The following is a 15,313-nucleotide window of genomic DNA, read 5'->3' as shown; positions in this document are numbered from 1 at the left end:
GAGTCGAACCGAAACGAGAAATAGCTTGAGATCTCGGCGAGATACCGAGATCTCGAGTGAGATAATGACATATTTGTGTATCGCATGGCGTTTCGTCTCGAGATCCTACGAGACTGAGTTAAAAGCGAGATCTCAGCGAGATCTCGGTGAGATCTCGGCAAGATCTTGGCAAGATCTTGAACTATGCTGCAAATAGGAGATGCGATATAGGATGAGCCCTATTTCTGACCCTGATTCCTTTAATGAGATTGCATCATTCTGCCTCACCAATCAAAGAGCTAAGGACCTGCGAGCATAATATGAAAGGAAAGGAGGTCTCCTTGTCAGATACTCCAAGAGGGGGAGAAGGAGCCTTTCTCAACACCATTAATAAGCAAGGTATACGAGACAGACGAGGTACTTTCCATAACAAGATTCACCCATTGCCTACAAAAACCGGACCTTCAGCTTCCTTAGGCTTCATCCCTTGCCAACTGCGCTGCCCCTTGGAGTTAATATGCAAGGCTTTTTTTGGCACGAATACTAAACAGAAGAATCCAGCTATTAGAATCTGCCCATATTTTGACCTAATGTTCTTCAATTCGAAAAGAATAACTCAGATTCTATTTGGGCAACATTCTGACCTACCGATCTGGAATTATCCCCGCCCACCAATTCTGCCCGTTTCTTCTTAAGCTACTGTTTTATACCTTGATATATTGATATCGATTCTGATTTGCTGGTTCTATTTTATTAACTGATACCAGATTCATATGCATAATCGGCTGGTAGTTCAAACCCTGTTCTCTGATTTAACCCCTGAAATTACTGTTTTGCCCTTTTCCTAGTAGTACTAGGAACACACCATATTTGCTGATTTAACCATTGGATCGATTTCAGATTTTAAGCAGTTGTTCTAGCCACTGTTCGGCAAACTCGACTTGAGTTTGGTGGTTATCTGACCATCTGATATTGTTCTATTTAATTTCTCCTTAAATCTGAATTTTATTCTTTGTGAAAAGATCCTGTTTGGTACTGTTTTGATTATTCCAATTCAGTATTACATTATCAAGTGGCAGAAGAAAATACATGGGTTTGGTGCTCTTCATAATCAGATATTATTTGATGCTTTCATTTGTTGAAAACTTCTTTGCTCCCTGAAGTGGTTAAGAGCAGGAGAGATGTCTGCCATTTAAAATGCATCCTTCATTGGAACAACAGTCTTCATAATATCCTAACTGTCAATTATCTATGCTCGGAGTGCCATTATTGAGATCACAGGACACCTAACTTGTGACCATATGTTTTTAGGTGTCCAAGTGATGATGGATCTATCCCCCCACTTGCTTCCGGATTGCCCCTCTGAATAGTAAGTGTGCCTCCTGTTTGTCTGAAGCATGGGGGTGAATTGGACTGCAGCAGAAAATTCATGGAGTTTGCGTGTAGCTTGCCCTTTGTGTTAAGATCCAAAAAGAAAGAATGTTTTGATACTTACTATATCAACCACGGCATGGTGTATGCAGTTTGCAAGAAACCACAGAAACATTTGATAGTCATGCTGAGCCAGTGTACAGGGTTGCAATGAAGGGGGGGCAGGAATCAATGGTTCTTGAGTAGAGTTCAGAGAAATGTAGTCTGACAATGTATAGAATAACTATCATCCTTTTTGAGTAAATCTATACAGAATGAGATGCCTTCCATAGCTTTATTCTGGGATCTAGTATCGTATAGCAAGTCCTTGCCTTCTGGAGTTTTTATTAGGGATTTCTTATCCCGCTTATCAACAACAGTTATTTATGACAAAAAAAAATACTTAACTTTTAATTTTTCTAAAAGTGTAATCAAAGGTAAGACTTGGAGTTGAGAAATGCAACTTACCCGATAGAGGGTGAGAAATTCAAATGATGCATTATCAAGTTGTGAAATCGAATAATTGATAGGAGACCGATAGTGCGTGCTCATCAAGAAATATCTCAAAGCCAATGGATGGTATTGTTTGATGACCTACAGGAAGATTCATATTTGCAATACAAATAGATGTAGGCTCCAAGAAGGGGGAAAACAATAAAAAAATTCAAATTACAGGGTAAATAGATCAAAGGTACCTCACGAATTGTGAAAAAGTTACCCTGTGACTTAGACATTTTCTCATCGTTCTGATTCACAAAACCGTTATGCATCCAATATCCAACCTTACTACTAGAGCAGGCAGCACAGCTTTGAGCAATCTCATTTTCATGATGTGGAAATATCAAATACATCCCACCACCATGAATATCAAAGGAGGAAGTAAGGTATTGAGCGCTCATGGCGCTGCATTCTATATGCCATCCTGGTCTTCCAAGGCCCCATAGACTGTCCCAACTTGGCTCACCAGGTTTTGCAGCCTACAAACATTGGAAAACTAAGGTAAATCGACATTAACTACTTATCGAAAGGAAAGGACACGATGTCCTAGAGCTAATTATATTCATAAAGCATGTCATCAAGGTCATTTCACCTTCCACAGTGCAAAGTCAGCAGGGTTTTGCTTTCTTGAATCAATGGCAACCCGTTCACCAGCTCGATTATTTTCTAGTTTCCGTCCAGACAACCGGCCATAATCAGGAAAATTGTCAACTGAGAAGTATACATCTCCTCCATCAACAGTGTAGGCACAGTCATTATTAATAATCTGCCACAAAATACCATCAGAAATAAAACATTGACGCATATAAGAAAAGCTAATTTTAAGAAACTAAGAAAGCAAGAGTATGAGTCTACGTTGTCTTATGGTTATCTTTGAGATATTTACCAACATAACTTTTCCAGTAGATCAAAAAGTTGCGCAAGAGTATGAGTCTATGTTGTCTTACGTTTATCTTTTGAGATATCTATCAACACAAGTTTTCCAGTAGTCTAAAAAGTTACTCTTTCTGCAGTAACTCAAGATGTAGAGAAAGAACACAATGAAAACATAGTTGTCAAGGCGACTAGGCAACCCAAGGCGCTGGAGGGGCGCCTAGGCATGCAGTGTACATAATATAGGAATAATGATTTTGGAAAATTATGCTTATATGCAACATAGACGCCATATCAATGCAATATGATATAATTTTGCTATAAATAACCTAATATGAGAAAACCATATATAATAAACAAACAACAACTAAGCCTTATCCCAACTAAATTGGGTTGGCTACATGGATCCTTGCAAAGATTGAGACTAAAAAATAATACAGGAAAAGAGCACAACATCATCCGCAGAAAACACAGTAAAAATGCCATCTAAAAGGGGTCTGCAACATGTATTGTTTTCCTCACTACTTCCCCTGGGGTCATTTTAGGCCTGCCCCTAGCTCTTTTGGATCCTTCAATCTGAATCAAGTCACTCCTCCGAACTGGAGTATCCTGAGGCTTCTGTAGAACATGACCATGCCACCTCAAACAACTCTCTCGTAGCTTCTCATGTATAGGGGCTACTCCCAACTCAGTCCTAATATGGTCATTCCTTACTTTATCCTTCCTAGTCTTGCCACACATCCATCTCAACATCCTCATCTCCGCCACACTTATTTTACCAACGTGTCACTTCTTCATTGCCCAACATTCCGCACCATACATCATGGCCGGTCGAATGGCAATCCTATAAAATTTTCCCTTGAGTTTTAAAAGAATATGTCAATCACACAGAACACCGCTTGCACCTCTCCACTTCATCCATCTTATTTTTATTCTCTGGGAAACATCATCCTCTATATCGTGTTCTTTAGCAAAGTTGCACAAGAATGAGAGAATTCATAAAGCGGATGTGCAATGTTTTCAATAACAATCAAATAAAAAACCAATATAAAATACCCTAACATTAGAAAATCATGATGTTGAAAATTATAAGTGTAGATGTTCCACAAAGAATGAGGCTACAAGCTTTGCCATCGGCTACTGAACAAATATCAGATAATACCACAATTTCCTCCAGAGCCATTTCAATAGACAAACAATATGAAATAAGAGGAGAAATAACACCTGAGCTATCATTTCCTTAATCTGGTCCATATGTTCGGAAACACGAGGTTCTTGTGTAGGACGTATGCACCCTAGAGCATCCATGTCTCTATGAAATTCCTTGCAGAACTCACCACTCAAACTAATTGGATCTTTCCCCAGTTCCTTTGCTCTACGAATTATCTGCAAATTAACCAAATGTTAGCCACCCATCCTAAACCCAAAAATAAACAAATCAATCAATAACATCAGAGCACATGAAATCGACAAAAGGACTTGACAATTTATATTATACGTTATCATTCAGAAAAAATTAGAAAAGACAAATGAAAATGATTTATCCTAGACAACATTTGTTGTAAAGCAATCTTGGCTTCAACTTTTAAAGAATAGCAACTTGATGAACCTCTTTTGGTGATTTCTGATGAACCTCCAAATAAAATCAATGGATTTATAGGTCATCACATTCCCTTCCGTCATGATCCATCCACAAATACTCATATCGTTAAAAAGCTATGGTGAATAGGTGGGCATACCAAGGATATGAAAGAATGGGTGCCCCATCATCCATAATCATGCTTTGAAGTTTGAACATGGCATTGCCTAATGGTCAACATTGATAAATTACTCGGATAAAAGGTCAACATTGATTTAAATTTTGCCCATTCCAACAAACCTTAAGGGTTCTTGGACAAATAGGGGAAGGACATTCCCAAACACAAAAGAAGAATCCGAGTATAGTCAACTTAGTGAGCCTTGTACACCTCTTTTTGTTGTAATGGGTATAAGGGTAGAATTGTCTTATTTGTTCATAGAGTTATTTTGATCTTATTTTTATTCTAGAATGTTCTCCTTTACATTATAAATAAAGAGGGACTGTGTCACATTAGACACAAGTCTGATTTTTCCCATTCTCGAACATGGTATCAGAGCGGGATCGTCCTAGGGATCCACAACCCTAATCGGCCCATCTCTCTCTCTCTCTCTTCTTTCTTTTTTTAATTACCGCCATCATCACCACCATCACCTAGCCCTTCCACCACCATCTAAACCCTACTACCACCATCTAAGCCTACCCAAGGTACTAAAACTCGGAACTCGGTACCAACTCAGTCCCTTGAAAAACCGAGTCCAGTCCCCGAGATCTCGCCGAGTTGGTGCATTTTTTATTTTTTATTTTACTCGAAGCCTCAACTCGGTGGGTTTTAGACCTAGTTTGGGTTTGAAACTTGGTATTCAGCCTATTTTAGGCCATTTAAACACAATGGCACTATCAGATTTTGCAAAAACAAAGTCCAAATAGGAGTTATGTACCGGTCAAACTTAATTTGGTGTGCACGAATGCTGTCAAAATTGCTCTGAATGAAAATATTTTCTTGGACATCAAAACAAATGAATATTTTACCGCACTTTTGGTTTTTAGCAATGTTTTACCATATTAAGATTTATGGAAATTTTAGATTTGAGAAAAACCCCAGCATTAGAAAGTTGAAAATTGCACCTACCGCCGAAAATCCAGTTTTTGTTCTTGAACTGGGGGGTTGACTTTTTTTCTTTTTGGAATTTGATTTTTTGACTATTTTTATTGGATTCAAATAGGGGGTATTTACTTATTTATGAATAATATCTTAAGTAAATGAAATACAAATACAAAAACATTTATTTAAATGATATTAGGCATAAATAAGTGTCTGTCTTAGTTCCTGGCCTAAATAAGTGTCTGTATACCAAGGTTTGCATAGATAGGTATCTGTACACCAAGATTTTCCACCAAGATCTCGAGATCTAATACTCATATAAAGGAGTTTGAGTCGAGATTCTCGAGATCTCGAGAACTCGGTCGAGTTGTTGCACTTTTGTAACTCGTCTCGGTTTCTCAAAAAACCAAGAAACTCGCCGAGATCGGCGAGATCTTGCGAGTTCTCGAACTATGAGCCTACCGCCCCTACACCCTACCACCTCCCTCTCCTTCACACACTCCCGGCGGCACTCCCTCACTTCTAACGACTTTGAGAGCCAGCGGGAGAACCTCCATCACCATCGCAACGCTCAGTGGCTCCTTTTTAGACCACCCAGGGCCCCTTTTGCCCCACTCTTTTGTTCGATTGGCTCTCCTGCCATACCGCGATGAAGTAAGAGAGCCTGCGATATTATTTATTTGTGTGATCTTCCCGGAGTTGCACTTGGAATCGATTTAGACATTGATGCCTGCTTTTCTTATGTGTTGGTGATTCCAAGGGCTACTCCTTGCTTGCTTAGATTTTTTGGGAGGCTTCTACTATATTTTTCTCACCCTTGTGATTAAAAGCCACGTGCTCTATTATGCTTGAGACTTCTGAGATCTCTTCTGCATCGACTAGGATGGATGCTTCTTCCAAGGGAAATTAGTTTTCTTTCCCAGCTTGTTCAGTTAAGTTGGATGGCACGAATTATTTGATGTGTTCATGCTCGTGCTGTATTTCCATTCGCTCCCGTGGATTTTATGGGCATGGTTCGAGAACTCACGAGATCTTGCCAAGTTTCTCGGTATTTTGAAATCTCGAGTCGAGATGGCATACGTATTATAAAAATGCAATTTCTCGGCGAGATCTCGGTATCGTCTCGGCCCAGCCAAATGAGTCCAATTTCCTGATTTTTTTTAGTTATAAAAATGCAATTTCTCGCCGAGATCTCGGTATCAGTATGGGTATGGATATGGGTTTTGACCCTTTTTTTGTGCCCATTTGACCCATATAACCAAAACATTATAAACTAAGCTATGGACAGAATTTTAAAATCTCGCCAAATTCTGTCCTTAGCCTCTAAAGAAAGGAGAAAACAGCCCTCTCCCTCAATTTTCTTCCTCTTTCCTTCAAAGCTTGGGTGGATTGCATGGTTTCAAGTGAGATTCAAGTGCTAAATTGAAGATTCAACTCCAACAGTCCAAGAATCATCACCTATTTGAAGGATTTCAAAGGTATTTTCTAGTTTTCCCCAAATCTAATTTTTTCAAAAAAATTTGTGTAATCTTTTTAGTACGACTCATCGCCTACCAACCTATGGTCCAAAGTGAAACTCATATTTGGACTTGTTTTTTGGGAAATCTGGGCATGCCATTGTGTTTAAATGGCCTGAAATAGGCTGAATACCAAGTTTCAGACCCAAAATATGTGTAAAACCCACCGAGTTGGGGGTCCGAGTCAAAAAAAAAAAATGCAGCAACTCGCCGAGATCTCGACTTGTCTTGGTTTCTGGCTGGGCCGAGATGCCACCGAGACCCGAGTTTTAGAACCTTGTTTATGGGTACCTCACAGGTGATGCTGCGAAGCCCACTTCTACTAGAGCAACTTTTGACAAGTGGGAATGTGAGAATAATTCAATTATAGCTTTTCGTATCAATTTCATGCAACCACAAATTGCCTGTGGCTATCTTCTCCTTGATTCGGCTGCCAAGATTTGGAAAGCTGCTCAAGATACATATTCCCAAGTTGGGAACGACGCTCAAGTCTATGAACTCCGCAAAAAGGTACATGAAGTGAAACAAAAGGACCTCACTTTGTCACAGTATTATGCTGAACTACGCAATCTGTGGCAAGACTGGGATTTTTATTAAGAGTTTCAGGCTACCACAATGGTTGATGCAACCAATTTCAAAAAACGGGAAGACAAGTTGCGTGTTTATGATTTCTTAGCTGGTCTCGATGTTGAATATGATCAGCTTCGTGCACAGGTGCTAAGCCGTGAGCCCTTTCCTACTGTTGAGCAGACTTATTCTATGATCCAACTGAAGGATAGTCGTCAGCAAGTCATGCTTCCACAGCCTACATCGGCAACCCCAAAACGATCAGCCCTTTTTCTGGTAATCAGCCCCATTGTGAAGCCCCTCAGACTAGCGGCTCCTCATCTGAGAAGCCCCTTATGAAGTGTGAATATTGTGGGAAGGAATGCCACACCAAGGAATATTGCTGGAAATTACATGGCAAGCCATCTGATGCATTTAGCTATGGTCGTGGCCGTGGGAACTCAAACCAAGCCAACCACACTTAGACAACCGAACCTGCTCCTGTTGCACCCGACTCTACTTTGTCCCCTGATGAGCTTACTGCTTTCCGTCGCCTTCTTTCTGGCATGGATCAACCAGCCTCAGCTTCTTTTGCTGCTATTGCTTTCCCTGTTGCTCCTCACAGTGCCAATTCAAGTATTTTTTTTGTCAGTCATTATCACACCCCGGCCCGGTTTATAAGGGCCAAGTGTGATTGGATGTGTCTCACATCCAACCAACCCACCAGGATCGCAAGTGTTGTACTCTATTCGCAATCATATTCACAAATACAGAATTTAAATGCAGCAGAAGCAATTAAATATATGAATAAGACAGTAAATAAGGAAGAACTAGTGATAACAGTTGTATATATATATTCAAGTGAAATTGAGTTACATTGGAAGTTCATAAAAAGTAACCCCAAAACCCAAAAAGACTTATCTACAGTACTCTATACAAAAGTGTTATACAAAAAGAAAGGAAGGAGATAGCCTGTCAATCAGGGAAGTTCACAAGAAGTAACCCAAAACCCAAAAAGACTTATCTACAGTAGTTTATACAAAAGTGTTATACAAAAAGAAAGGAAGGAGATAGCCTATCAATCAGGCGGCTCAAGAGAATGTGCAGTCGTCACATGAGCACGTAGCATCGTACTCCACCAAGTGAGGAGTATCAACTCCGAGAGCTGAAGTAGCGCCCTGTGTAGAGGAGACTCCCACAGAAGCACCAGAGACAGTAGAATCATCGAAAAAAATAAGGTTAACCACAGGGGTGAGTTCCACTGAGCCCAATAAGGAAATGCATGCAAACATATCACAACAGTCCATGCTGAATCTCCTAAGTAAGCATGCTCCTAACATGGATACTAAGTCGCATGAGGTATAAGTACTACTGTAATAGAATACTAGCATCGGTCCCGAAAACACATAACCAGACGTCGGTCACCCGAGCGAAAGCATTCTACTACGGTGAAGACCCGGCAGCTCAGGCATCATACATCTGATGCTAACGGACCCCCAGTGACTAACCCTACTGTTTGTTCCCACAGCGGAGTACACACGCTAACATGGGACAGTGAATGGCATTCCGGAATCATCCCTTCGGACCTACCACGGGTTATCCAACACCTCTTCCCCTGTTGGTAAGGGACGTAGTACTGGGTAATGAAGCATCCTAACCCAATGCAGTCTAGTCATGATGGCATATGTATGTACAGATCAATTGTAAAGTAACAGTGCATCATTAACATCAATTGTATAGTATCAAGTAATATCAATGCAATGCAGTATGCCCACTGCAACCTAATTCACATGCAGTCTAATGCAAAGAATTTTAAGCTAGAAAACTACATGATCTGAACAGTAACAATGATGCATGGCATGGCATATTGAACAAGAAGAAATTAAGACAATAAACACGCTGAAATTAAGTCAAATTCCCTTACCTGGCGATGATAAACTAGCCTAGGTAGTATAACTCCAGTAATCAGGCAAGAACAGATCAAAAATAGTCCTAAAACAATGGAAAATATCATATATTAGGGTCAGGAGACAGGCTAAGGTCCAACCAAGGTTCAAGGGGCAATTTGGTCCAAATGACAGAATCGGATTCATGGTTCAGACCAACCGGTCGACCCGTTCAAAGCCTGCATCTGCCTCCGATTGGTAAGTCAGAATTGGGGGTTTTGCTTGTAACCCCCAGATCCTGACATGCATGGGTCCAATTTGGTGTTTTAACCCTATTCTAAGATGGGTCAATTCAATTAGGGGTCCAATTTCATAATTTGGTTTTAAATTTGGGAATTTTTATTAATTACTTTCAATTACCTATTTAGGGTTCATGAATTAGGCAATTCAGCCAAGACTTGGGTTCCTAAGATAGAGATTTCAGGTCACAGCCACATCTGAACCATTAATTGGTTCAAAACAGGGTTAAATTAAGCATAATTTGGTTAATAAAGCTTAGGGAACTAACTTTAATGGCAGATTTCAGTTAGGCATGGTCTAGGCTTAAATTTAGAGAAAGAGAAGATGGGAACAACAAGAGTTTCAAGGCTTACCTATGTACAGCAGTAAGAACAGTGTATAACAGCTTGGAATTGTACAGCAAAGTGTGCAATTGAACTCCACAGCTCCAATTTCAGGTGTAGGCACCAAGCCCTAAGGTAGGACTTCCTCTTCCCTCTTCTTTCTTCTCTTTTCTCCTTTCTTCTTCTTTCTTCTCTAGGCTGGAATCGATTCTAATGGTTTAGGATTTGTGAATAGTGAAGTTTGATTTATATATATAGTGCTTAAGTAAAGGGCTGTTTGCCTAATTAAAGCTAAAATCTGTTTTTCTAAAATACTTCTAAAATCTGATTTTTATTAGAATTTCGTACCTAATTAACTTATTCTAATTATAAAGTAATGTTATATGACATCAAGGGTAATCCGGGTACGGGTAAATACTGAAAATAGGATTCCCCACTGGGGATGTGGGTCCCACAGGGATAAATTACTAAACTACCCCTATAAACTCTAATTGGCTGTACAATACATTATAAAATACAAATAATTTCATACTTACAATGGCTTTAATTGATGGAGAGGTTCTGCATGCTGTCCAGGCAACAGATCAGACACAGGTAACTCAAATGCGGGGTACCAATAGGGTCCTTTAACTCCAGAAGGGCAAGTTGGGAAGACTCCCTAGAATCCTCCATAGGTGTGTCGAGGGATTGATCCACTTCCTCGACAGGCGCAGCCCATAGCATCGAAGCAACCATGGACTGAGCACTGGAACCTGAAATCACACAAGTTCCAAAGTTTAAATTTATTGCGGTTTTCACAGTCATGGTATGTTTATTCCCACCACCCTTGGATCATTGATTCTGGCGCCTCTGATCACATAACTAGTTCCCCTTATTTATTTTTTCAATATTCTCCATGTTCTGGAAAAGAAAGGGTTCGAGTTGCTGATGTGTCTCTCTCTCCTAATTCTGGGAAAGGCTCCATCAAATGTTCTCCCTCCTTATCTCTTTCCTCTGTTTTACATGTTCTTAATTTTTCAACTAACCTGTTATCCATTAGTAGCCTGACTTCCAATCTCAATTGCAAAGTTACTTTTTTTCCTTCTCACTGTGTTTTTCAGGATCTGGTGACAAGGGCAACGATTGGCTCTGGTAGGGTGCACAACAACATATATCTGCTTGATGAAGACTCCTCTTGGATTTCTGGTCAGACTCTTCAGACACTTTCTCCTGCTGTTTCGGATTTGCTACAGTGGCATAAGAGTTTAGAACATCCTCTCTTACGGACTTTAGCTCATTTATTCCTTCTTTTCAGCATTGTAAATCGAGTGATTTTTTCTGTGAGGCTTGTGTTTTAGCCAAACAAACTCGATCTGTTTTTTCTAGTTCAAATAATAAAAGTGCCACTATTTTTTCTTTAATCCACTCTAATATCTGGGGACCCTCTAGTGTTACATCTATTAATGGCTTCCGCTGGTTCGTTACTTTTATTGATTGTCACTCTAGGACAATTTGGTTGTATTTAATGAAAAAGAAGGGCGAGGCTTTTTCTTATTTCCAACACTTCCATCGTATGGTTCAGACCCAGTTCATTGCTACCATTAAAATCCTTCGCAGTGATAATGGGCGAGAATACATGGAGAGTTCATTTCAGTCCTACCTTGCTGCCCATGGCATTTTACATCAAACTAGTTGTGTTGACACACAGGCCCAGAATGGAGTTGCCGAACGGAAAAATCGGCATCATTTAGAGGTTACCATTCCCATATTTCGACATGCATGTTTCTCCACAATTTTAGGAGTGATGCAGTGTTGACCGCAGCATTCCTCATCAATCGCATGCCCTCCCATGTGCTTGATTTTTGTTCTCCTCTTGATGCTCTTCAAGGGTCCTCTACCTTTCACAGCCCTGCTAAAGTTTTTGGTTGTGTTTGTTACGCCCGTAATCATCATTCCCCTGGAAAACTTAAACCTTATAATCTCCGCTGCATATTTTTTGGGCTACTTTGCCACCCAGAAGGGCTACAAATGTTATCACCCTTCTAGTCGTCGTTGGTTTGTGACATTTGATGTAATCTTTCATGAGTCTGTGCCTTATTACCTTGCACCTCGTTTTCAGGGGGAGCCTTCTACTACTACTTCTCAAGAAGATGAGTCACCTCTTTTGTCCCCCCCCTATTCTTCCAGATGCTTCAGTTCCTTATATGCAGGGGGAGATTGTGCCACAAGACACTACTTTGCAACCAGAATTACAGGTTTATGTTCGGAAGCAGCAGAAGCAGCCCATTGCATCATCCCTACCGATTCAACTTGCACCCCTTGAACCTGATCCGGGTTCCACTTTGGAAGGTAATAATTCTCCCTCTCTTGTTATTGAACCTTTGGTTGATCCTACACTTGAACCCACACTTGACTTATCTATTGATGTTCGTAAAGGTACTCGATCCTGCACTATTTATCCTATTGCTAAAGTTGTTTCTTATGATTCTCTTTCTCCATCCTACTTCACTTTTGTGTCTTCTCTTTCATCCATCTCTATTCCCAAAAAGTGGCAAGATGCTCTTTAGGAGCCACAATGGAAGGCAGCTATGGTAGAAGAGATGCAGGCTTTGGAGAAAAATGATACATGGGACCTTGCTAGTCTTCCTCCTCACAAGAACACAGTTGGATGTAAGCGGGTTTGTATTGTCAAGCAGAAGGTTGATGGGACAATTGATAGATGTAAGGCAAGGCTTGTTGCCAAGGGCTTCACACAGACATATGGAATAGATTATCAGGAGACCTTCGCTCCAGTTGCTAAACTTAACACCATCCGTGTACTTCTCTCCATAGCGGTGAACATGGGATGGGACCTACAACAATTAGATGTAAAAAATGCCTTTCTTCATGGGGAGATTAAAGAAGAGGTATATATGGATCCTAAAACTCAGGGAAAGGTGTGCAAGTTGAAACGTGCATTGCATGGATTAAAGCAATCACCACGAGCCTGGTTTGGGAGATTTCACAAAGCTACAGTGTCAGTTGGTTAAACTCAAAGTAATGTTGACCACTCTCTTTCTATCAAGCGATCTGGTGGTAAGATTGTTGTTCTGATTGTTTATGTAGATGACATTGTCGTCACTGGTGATGATGTTGATGAGATTACTTGCTTGAAGGAGTACTTGGGCACTGAGTTTCAAATCAAAGACCTGGGACAGCTTCGTTATTTTCTTGGCATTGAGGTGGCAAGATCTTCTCGTGAAATATTCCTGTCCCACCGGAAGTACACTCTTGATCTTTTGTCAGAGACAGGACTTTTGGGCTGTAAACCAACTGAAACTCCTATTGATGCAAATGTTCGTCTTCTAAGCAAAGAAGGTGAACCCGTCCAAACATTGCCTATGTTGTTAGCTTAGTAAGTCAGTATATGCATGACCCATACTCTATACATATGGAGGTTGTTTATCGTATTCTCCGCTATTTGAAGTCTAATCCAGGTAGAGGGATTCTTTTCTCACCTCACAATCATCTTCGGGCCAAAGCCTTTACTGATGCTGAATGGGCTGGTTCACCTGATGATCATCGGTCTACAACTGGTTATGGAACTTTAGTGGGAGGTAATCTTGCTACTTCCGTTCTAGTGCTGAAGCAGAGTTTCGTGCTATGGCACACGGTATTTATGAGCTCTTATGGCTCCATGGTTTTCTACTAGACTTGGCTATTCCTGTTACTCTTCCTATGATGCTCTACTGTGATACTAAATCTGCCATCAGCATTGCCCACAATCCAGTGCAACATGACAGGACTAAGCACGTGGAGATTGACCGTCATTTTATCAAGAAAAAGCTTGAGTCTGGTCTTTATTTGTGTTCCCTTTGTACCTTCCCATGATCAGTTAGCTGATGTTTTTACCAAGGGACTTAGTAGTAAGAATTTTCATTCTATTGTTTCCATGTTGGGCATGTGTGATATTTATGCACCAACTTAAGGGGGAGTGTTGTAATGGGTATAAGGGTAGAATTGTCTTATTTGTTCATAGGGTTATTTTGATCTTATTTTATTCTAGAATGTTCTCCTTTACATTATAAATAAAGAGGGACTGTGTCACATTAGACACAAGTCTGATTTTTCCCATTCTCGAACACTTCTTATTCAAATCTGTCAACTTAAACAACAGATAATCCAACCAGGATGACTAAACAAGAGCTCGGGGCAGTTAAACACTAACTAATCAGGTGCAGAATATGTTGTATTATATATTCAACTTAGAATACCAAGCCACTAAGGTACCACTTCAACTGTGTGATGAATTGATATTACTTAACACTTATCATAATATAAAAAGGCTTTCAGACAACCCTGTCTTAACCCAGGCCCATCAGTCAAATCATAGTAAATTCACATATTATTTGTGAACTTTTAACCTTTTTGCTAAAATTTTCAATTTTTTATTTTTTACAGGAGAAAATTATTAATTCAAATAACTATAATATTGCAAAAGGTCCTATACACAAGACGCCTAGGAAGGCCTTCCTCCATGACCCACCAACCTTGGCCATGTGGCATTTCCAACCATTAACTAGATAGGGTGCTGTCTGGATTAGCCACTTGTCGAATTTCAAAGGCAAACTCAATATTATAAAAACCCTCATGTACTAGCATTTTCCCTTCCATTTTAATCAGTCCACTTAATTTCAACCATTTTTCAAAAAGTTTCATATTTTCAACCATTTTGCAAAAGATTTTCAGAGCCTTCATTGTGCCATATGGCCAACTCCACTTCAGCTGAAACTTGGCAAGTGAGTAGGGAATCTGGCTACCTGGCCAGAAAATTTAGGCCCCACCCAATCTGCCATGTGCAGAAATTAGGCCCACATGAGTAGGCCTTCCTAGATGGACCATATAGGTAACCAGATAATGGGACATTCTAATCACCAAAGGATAAGGGTTAGAAAACCTCACGTAAATCCAGAATCGCTGGAAGTAGGAATCAAAATCAGCCACTGAGATTTAATTAAACAAAGAAAAGACAAGTCTGATGAGGACAGAATTCCTAGTCAAGTATGCAAACAGGGAAAGAGAATAAACCCTTAAAGTTTGAACCAGATCCAACAGTCAGATTTGAGTGTAGTAAGAGATACCAAATTAGTAACTTGCTGAAACTGGAATTCAGAATTAGTAACCACAGAAAACAACTAAATTGTAAAATAACAAGCGAAATCAAAATAGAAACTAGGGAGGACAAACCAGTACGTGAATATAGAAAATAGAAACTAGCAGAAAAAATAGAAATCAAGAATTTTCAAGGTGCTGCTGCAGGTCATCGAAGGTGGGCATTGTAC

The 15,313-nt window shown here is 40.0% G+C and overlaps 1 pseudogene; it reads right to left on the bottom strand.

The window, feature by feature from the left end:
- LOC122651332 overlaps positions 1-15,313 on the bottom strand; it is a 58,055-nt pseudogene that overhangs the window by 19,798 nt on the left and 22,944 nt on the right.

This window comes from Telopea speciosissima, chromosome 2 (genome assembly GCF_018873765.1).
Source record: "Telopea speciosissima isolate NSW1024214 ecotype Mountain lineage chromosome 2, Tspe_v1, whole genome shotgun sequence".
NCBI classification, from domain to species: Eukaryota; Viridiplantae; Streptophyta; class Magnoliopsida; order Proteales; family Proteaceae; genus Telopea; species Telopea speciosissima.
Note: the sequence above shows the minus strand (reverse complement) of the source record. Positions and strands in the feature narration are given on the sequence as shown.